Source organism: Gymnoscopelus braueri, assembly GCF_963280865.1.
Source record: "Gymnoscopelus braueri genome assembly, chromosome: 15".
Classification (NCBI taxonomy): Eukaryota; Metazoa; Chordata; class Actinopteri; order Myctophiformes; family Myctophidae; genus Gymnoscopelus; species Gymnoscopelus braueri.
In genome coordinates this window covers 30,205,953-30,214,877 of record NC_137620.1, presented here as the reverse complement: position 1 = coordinate 30,214,877, position 8,925 = coordinate 30,205,953, and the positions used below count along the sequence as shown (strand labels likewise).

Here is an 8,925-nt window from a genome sequence, read left to right as displayed (position 1 = left end):
AACTACTCCTATAAATAAGGTAAAACGCAAGTAAGAAATTCTAAGTAAGAACTACTGAAGTTTCAAAGCACCAGTATACAGTTCTTAGGCACAATTCCATAAAATGATGTTATTGTTTTGCTGAGCTGCTGAATCTGTCTTGAGAGATTAGTAATAAGGTAATCAGCATGTACACAAGTAACACTCTAGTTATACAACCTGCATCTCTCATGGGTGTGCAAACTGAAGCATGACAATTTCCATAGAACTGTTTTTTAATTAACCTTAAGGCTCCCTAACCATAGCTCAGGCTAGCATACACTAGTACCAAGCAACAAACAGGCAATGACCACACAGCAGGTAAAGTCTTGCGTAGGCCAAATGGCATGCCTGGCTGGTCTCATTAACCAGAGGTTTTCTTAAAATCAGGGACCGCTGTAGGCTTTTTTGCATTATCCTGTTGATTATGGTGGGTCAGACATTCATACATTTTACAAATGTATGTATGTGACATGTGATTTTACTTAATGATCAATAAAGACATCAATAAATCAATAAAGAAATAGAAAAACAAAATAAATTCAAATATTTTCAAACAATGTTTTCCCCAAGAATAGCGGAAATAGCCAATCTACAAGCTCACAGCAATGCGTTGTGAGATTGTACATCAGCTATTTTCGCTGTTAGTCATTCAAAGTATAAAGGGCTTGAGTGGTTAAAATAGTCCTACAGGTGTTTTCACACTTGCTCCGACACATATTTGTGTACTACTACTGTACAATAGAGGCAAAAGCACACATCCTGCGGGGAGCCGTTGGTGGTGCAAACGTGGCCAAACGAAATTTCCATTTACCATCACTCTGTGTGTTCTATTTGTTAAAAAGTAATCAATCCAGCCCACAAGATTGTTATTCAAGTTAAATTGTTCTAAAAGCCAACTTGTTGAAATGGGGTTGAGTTGTGTTAAAAGCAGAGGACAAATCAAACGTAAAAGTATAGCATGAGCCCCATTTCCTTCCAAGTGTTTGAAAAGTAAGTTAGCGAGTGACAGGGTGGGTGGAAACTGACTGACCACAGAGCTAAAGGATGTGGTCAATCCGTTTCATGTATTCTGTATATAGCATTGCCTTGAACATTGTTTTGAACCTAGTCTTTGTCACTGTCAGGTGAAAACTTCACAACTACAGCCCATGACAGTTTTCAATGTTTTTATGTGAACTGAAGGATTGCAAAGTATTCCACCAGTATAGGCATACATGGTCACCATGTATGCCTATACTGGTGGAATACTTTGCAAGAGTTAATTGAGTTAATGAAACACTTTTGAAATCTTTTGAGTAAAAAACTAAACCAGAAACACTCCTGCAGCACTTTGAGGCCTCAAGGTGTTGGCCACAGTGAACGTTGAGTGAATGTAGCCTAACAGCATTGTACTCTTTGGACTTGAGATCCAATGTGTGTGGGTGTTTCTAGGGAATTAAAATATTACATATCTTGGACATACCCTCTCAGACAGTGTCGCAAAATATATGCTCAGGCCAATATGCTTTTAAGGAAATGTGTATGTGTTCTGTAAATGTAAAATGTGCACTGTTCAGAGCATAATATGTCAGCCCCTCATCTATGGTCCTCTTACAAAGTGAAAAGCATGCAAAGGCTTAAGGCCACTCTACACCAATGATTCGCCATGCAACTCCTTGCAACATGCAACTACTTGCAACCACTTGCAACCATTATCCCCAATGGCAGTTGCAAGGAGTTGCACATTGGTGCGGTTGACCTTAAAACCGTTGTGTTGCAAGGAGTTGCGACTAGTTGCATTGGTGCGGTTGTGCCTTTTAGAGTGGCGCATACGACGATGCCATGAGGTTACTTCTTCGTGTTCCTAGGTGGGATAGTGCCAGTAAGTTGTTTACTTCTGTTGGTGTGCCCACTTGTGAGGCACTGTTGAGGCAACTGATGTAGCTCTCCTGGCGTTGCCTCTGTTCACTGCCGGTCTGGGGACTGGGGTTCAATTCCAGCTAGAGGTGCGAAAAGTTACATTGGCGTCAGAAGTGGTTGAGGGCTGGTGGAGCGAGCCCTCGCGGTAGGGACTCGAGCAGTGAAGCGAGTAGTGTGAGGGCGCGCTTCAGAAAGGAGGGGGTAGCGTAGCGACCCCACGAAAGACAGATAGTACATTTCAACAAAAAGCCAATTTAAAGTACATTACAAAAACATTAAGCATTGAGATATTAAAGCAAATAATATAAGGACATTTGAATAATAATCAAAAAGACCAAAAGAAAACATACAAATAAGAGAATACAATTACAGAACTGAAATTATTTTAAAAAAAAACTCTGTAAGAGGCAGAAGCAAACAAAGGACTTTAGCTTTGATTTAAAATAACTGAAGGCTGTAGTTTTCTGGGAGTTTGTTCCAGATATGTGGTGCAGAATGTTGTATCAGATGGCCTGAGAAGTCTGGATTGTTCATGGTTTTGACTGGCACCACAATGAAAATACAAAGGAAATGATTACATTAGGTACTGTTCTGATAGGCAGATGACAGTCTAAAATACACAGACAAATCCAGCATTGATTTAACTCTGAAAGAGTACATTTTTACTTTTTTACTTTTACTTTTACTTTCACGTAGATGTGGTATCCAACGCACAAGGCCTGCTCTAACATCAATACTGATTCATTCAGTGTTTTTGTTGTAGGCTTGTAAAACTTTTTTACTTTGGTTTATAACTGTTGAACTGGTATCTAGGATTTTGAAGAAGAATTCTGTCATGTTTTTTTTATCTTCCGGTGCACTTTACATGTTAGTCTTTACATGTTTGCACCAAACATCTTACATTGATTTGTCACACTTACTGTTCAAAATCTACCAGCCCTCCTTCCTGTTCTCCACCTATCAGCACCCAGATCACCATCTACCAGTCTATACATCCCCCCACACCCTCTCTCTCACCAGCCCACACACACGTGCGCGCACACACACACACACACACACACACACACACACACACACACACACACACACACACACACACACACACACACACACACACACACACACACACACACACACACACACACACTCTACTACACAGTATATACTCAGATGTATTCTCATACCCACACAGATCAGAGTCTTCTGCCTCTGTCACCGCATATCATCTCCTGAAAGTAAAGGCCAACAAATTAGGTACGAATCTTTTGATATTTTGAATTGCTATACTCATATGCTATCTTTTTTGTTGTTCATTGTTGTTAATTGTCCTGAATTCATGTTTTGTGTGTCAAACTATATTTTTTTGTTCAGCCTCAAACTTATTTAATAACAGTATATTATACGTATTTTATAAATACAAATATTTATATTATATTTTATATCTAAAAATGTTTTTCACTGTGGTGGTGTATATCCGCATGCAACTACATTTTGGGCTGACTGATTGACATTCAGACAGGAAACCAGCAAAACTGTGTGCGAGCGTGTGCGAGCTGGTTTCCTGTCTCTTACAGTTTCTAGTCATGCACACAGTTAGGGTCATACTTGGATATCCTGTGTAAGTAGTGGTACAACGTCTCCAACACACGTGAGTATTTATAGCTGTTACTATATTTTTTGTTTGCTAGTATCACATGTTCCAATTATACATCTGACTGTATGTTATAAGATCAGAAGGTATTTTAATGTGGAGGATCGTGTGATATTAGAAAAGATGCAATTGCATTTCAGTGCCATCAGGACATACTTTCATCAGTACTGTGGTAAAAGTTGAAGGTGCTACTGTCAGAATTAACTGGGTTAAGATTTTAAAGCATAACCGCAATCAATATGAGATCAACAGCCAGAGCCTCACTGAGTGAATCTCATACTGATGCCGCTATTTATGTTATTGCCAAAGATATTGCATGGTTGAGTTACAGTGACATCCTCTCATTGCACGGTTATGTCTGAGTCATAGAGACAGGGCTGTCCGCCGGCCGGCGGCCCACCCATTAGCCAATTTTGATATAGGATATGATAGGACATCCAAAGTTGGTTACTGACAGCAGCAATTACCTTGGAATTTACTTTGTTACCTCTCTAAACAAGAACATATTTTTTTCAGATCCTGGATATACATCTTCCATTGAATGTCCTCCTGAGGAATACATCACATTTTCTTTGAAAGAAGTTGGATTTCAACAGCAGAATTCAATACAGAACTGCCACGTCACACCATTAGGATTTATTTCATTTTGCAGAAAACTTCGTGAGAAGGTACAGAATATTTCTACAGCTCATCTGACCTAATCATTTAGATCAAGTCTTTGATCATACAGATAAGTTCATGCTGTGTGTGTGTGTGTGTGTGTGTGTGTGTGTGTGTGTGTGTGTGTGTGTGTGTGTGTGTGTGTGTGTGTGGGTGGGTGGGTGGGTGGGTGGGTGCGTGCGTGTGTGTTTGTCCAGAGCTAATCTCGCAAACCCCTGGACTGATCAGTGTGCAAACTTCATATGCACAGTACAGTAGACCAAAGAAATACCTCCACCAATTTTGTGTATGTTTGTGAAATATTTAACTTTTTATAATGGAAGTCAATGGGGGCTTTGATCGGGCTGAAACCTTGCCCAAATATGGAGTCATACGTCACGTCATAGATAAATATGTCATAGATGACAGACGTCACAGACTAGCCACATGAAGTCCAAGATCCACATTGGAACCACGCCATTGTGGATCCCAAGATCCTTTTTATCATTTTAAATCAATTATTTATTCATCAACGTCCTCGACCAGAAGTAAAAGAAATACAATCATTATTTTTTCTTTTTCTTTCTCTCTTCTCCCTGTCTTGTAGGCATGTCAGACGCAACAGACGCAACAGACAGAACGGTTTTATTATTATTGTGTTTCCTTTTCGTCCTGATCTTGGCACTTATCTTCCTTTACAAGAAGTTGAACAGGGACGCCGACGGACAGTACACTGTCCGCCGTATGGTGTATAAGGAGGGAGGGGTCAGGGACCGTGTGAGGGGTGCAGCCATGGGGCTGCAGTCCTGCCTTGGGATTCACTTGTGGCCTCGGAATGACGAAGAGGAGGACGGAGAGGAAATGCATGAGGTCCGTGGTGGAGGGAGAGATGTGGAGAGGGCGAGCCGGGGGGGTGAAAGTGAGGCAGGAGAGGAGGACGACAGAGATGAGAGAGAGGGAGAAGATGAAGACTCATCGACATCGGATGACTACTCCAGTTTGGATGGCTGTGACCTGAGGGAGCTGGCAAAACTCAGGGGCCAGCGAGAGGTGATGGGGAGGGCAGAGGGCGGGTCAGCGGAGAAAGGTAAGGAGACGGAGGATGAGGAGGAGGAGGAGGAGGAGGAAAACAGGGAGAGTGGAGGAGGAGCGAGTGGAGGAACTGGCCTGTTGATAGACCTAAAGCAGTTCTCCGGGAGTGCCATCTGGTCCGAGGAAAAGACAACTGACAACAAGGACAGTGATCTGACTGCGTTTTGAACACATACATGAGCCTATAGAGCAAAAGACAGAGGTGAGCCAGGATGATTGTGATGCAGGCTTTAGAATTGTGCAAAAGGAAGGTGCTTGGGCGGCGTACTTGTAAAGTAGCTGCCCACATTGGTTTCAATCCACTCTGGCGCATCCGGCTTTGTCGAGCGATACGAACACAATTGGCCTTTGTTTTGGGGGAGGGAAGCCTTGGCGGGGAGGGTGATATTTGTCACTGCGGGGGCGGCGCCTGTCAGCAGAGGTGGAAAGTCTGGTGACGCGAGGTTAGGGAGTGTTGGGCGGGACGAGTAGAGGCTCTCACTGGCAGGTGAGTCAGTACGATACAACAGCAGTGACAGCACACAGAAATGCGTGTGGGGATGAAATAATTGGCATAACGACTAAATTGGGGAAAGAAACCGGTTTAAAAAGCAAAAACGAAAGAAATATCAAATTAAAACAAGTTGGTTTAATTCTGCGAATCATGTATGCTTAACCATTTTATTTCATTCATTGTGGCTGTAATGTCGTGTGTGGGCAAACTGTATATTTTTTATGCTTGACAAAAGATTTTGATATGCAAAACTGCCCCCGATGAGCAGATTGGTGCTGGTTTCCTCTGCAGTCGACATGTGCATGTGTGAATGTAGGCCTAAGAAAGAGAAATATGCCATGTAAATGCTAAATTTTTAATGTATGTTGCTTTACACATTTTGTTGAGAGGGACTGTAATGTAATTGGAGGGCAAATTGTCTTTTTGTTATGCTTAACAACAGTAAACCAGCCAGATTTTAGTTTCCAGCCAGATATGCTTGACATTGGAACTACTCTCTTTTGCCACTTGGTTTTTCATTCTTAGAGTAAAAGACTTGAGGGGTTAAATGAGGCTGCTGGTCTAATGTTGTTATGACTGTGTCCTTACACAGTACAATCCTCAGTATTAATTTAACTCTGAGTGTACAAATGTAACCAAATGAACAGTAAGATTTTATTTGCCTACATTTGTACACTCTCATAGTTAACATAAATTAACACCAGGTTTTACTGCTTATGTAACAAAAACATTACATTGATCTTTTCATGAGCAATGAACTTGTGAATGGTCCAGTCTACTTTTTAATTTTGGACCTGCTGATAGGATGTTTGACATGTACATAAAGGAGTTAATAAATTAAATGAACTTCATGTGTGTGTTTTCCTCTGACCCACAATAAAACACCACATATCATAACTCACAACTCACAATTTATTATTATTATTATTATTTAAGTAAATAATCTTCTTCTGCTTTCTTTTTTTCTATTTTATTTTTTTAATGTATTTATTTACTTTTTATATTTTTGTGTACAAACCACAATATACAGCAAAAGGAGGGGGAGGGGAGGCTGGTCACAGACAAACAACCCAACCCTGGAATGGTGAACAGACCCTCAAAACAGAACAATGAATGCACATCAAAAATCACCAGGAAACACCAAATGGAAAATATGTTGCACTCCATGAATAGTCCAGGCACTAATCAGTAGATAGTCCTCCTTATCAGGTGCAAGTAAGAGTATGGTATTTAGTTAGGGAGATAAAAGAAAGAAAGAAAGAAAAAGTCCTGTTCAACACTTTGGTCCATAAAAACAAGTCTTGAAAAGTACTGTTTGGAAGTAAGGAAGTATGGACTTTTCACGCACTTTCATCCCCACAGGATGACCCTTACTGTTTTGGTGACCCCATTCCAATTGCACACACACCACGGAAAGGCTCTTACGAAAGGAATTATTTGGGATATTCACCTTAAATGCAACTCATTTCCCTTTTTCTGTCATTGTCTCTGATGTAGGCATCATGGTTCTTTAAACATTATCATGGGTAGTCTTCCTATTTGTAGCAAAATGATAAACTTTCCTGTTTTGTATTTCATTGTTGTTTTTCTGCTCTAATATTATATGCAAATGTTTCTGATGTGTGATTTCGTCTGGTGCACTGTCACCAGACTGTTATGTGACTTCACCTGTCTGTAGGTGAAGTCACTGATCATGTCACTGATAATGTGACTTCTTTCAACATATATGGAAGCAGCCTAAAGGCGCCCATTTTATATTTGCCCTGATAAAGGTGTGTTTTTTTTTATCTTTGTTCAGCCATGATATTAAAGTTTTTTTTTTAATCTATTATCCTCTTGAGTGCCTGACATGTGTTTCAAATACTTGCCACACATAATATCTCAAAATCTAATACAGATTGCCATGAAATATGTATGCACTCAGCAAGGATGAGACCTGCTGCTTTCAGTGTTCCCATTGCCTTTGCTCTAGCGCCACCCTTAGACCAAACTTTCCACTTGCACACAATTATCTAAAAATGTAATGAAACCTACTGACTGAGCATTCATGCTCCCTCTCCGTGGTGGTGGTAGATGGAAACCTATTTCGGTAAGCCCCATGACCTATCCTCTGCCACCACCCTCAGGTTGAAAACTTTTCATACAAGGTATCTCAATAATCTAAAGACTCCCGGATGATCCCCAGGGTTCCCCACTGATTTTGGCAACACCTTTTCCTCAGCAGTTGGTCAAGACGTCAAGACTTTCGATCACCTATCTATCGTCCAATTTCCAGTTGGGTGTAAAGAGCAGCACGGACTCTAGGGGCTGCTAGAGAGGCTTTTAGATTCTGGTTTAATATTCTGCAACAACTTCATAGCCAGAAGATCTTTATTTGTCAGTATTTATCGGAGGAAGAGGTAGAGTGTTTAATGATACTTTTATAATTCTATATTGATCTCCAATGCTAACCTGGAATCTAGGTGTGAGGGCCGCCGCGTGTGAGATGATGTGAGAACCTCTAGTTGTAGGAAGCCGCTTCAGTGTTGAGTGTTACATGAAAAACCTCTTCTCTTGCTCAGGGCTTCTGACAACATTTTTGATTTTGACACTTATGAAGGCTGGATAGCCGAAACGTTTGTCATCTTGTCAATGTGACAACAATAAAAATGTGGACTTTTATTTCCGAGTGCAACCCTCCATGTTGAATAGTTTTTTGGATAACGCTAAGTTATTATGAATTACTTTTTGTAAAACTAACATGACTTTTCTCTTGTCTCTTTTGCATTTTTATAGGTATTTCTTCACACATCAGTGGCAGTTGGGGATGTAGCTCAGTGGTAGAGCGCATGCTTCGCATGTATGAGGTCCCGGGTTCAATCCCCGGCATCTCCACTCTCTTTAGCAATTTATTTAGCTTAATCAAATACGAGTAAGTTTAAACGTGCAAGGATCTATTATGTGACACAAATGATCGAAATGATCGGAAATAATAAAGGAATGTATGGCAAAATAAGCTATTCATCATTGGCGGAATATTCAATGAAAGGATCGTGTTTCTTGAATTTGATTGGATGATTTTGCTATCTAGGGCGTGCCAATGTGCATGCTAGTATCCACGCACGCACATAAATGTCAGTTTTTGCCGGGG

The 8,925-nt window shown here is 40.7% G+C and overlaps 1 long non-coding RNA gene across 2 annotated transcripts; it reads left to right on the top strand.

Moving 5' to 3' along the window:
* The first annotated feature begins 3,060 nt into the window (after positions 1–3,060).
* LOC308101827 lies at positions 3,061–4,953 on the top strand. Of its 2 annotated transcripts, none has more exons than XR_013934567.1 (3): positions 3,061–3,174; positions 4,088–4,239; positions 4,818–4,953. It is a non-coding gene; the product is annotated as an uncharacterized lncRNA (long non-coding RNA). The 2 variants fall into 2 exon arrangements; XR_013934568.1 differs by lacking the exon at positions 3,061–3,174 and adding an exon at positions 3,208–3,568.
* Positions 4,954–8,925: the final 3,972 nt, after the last annotated feature.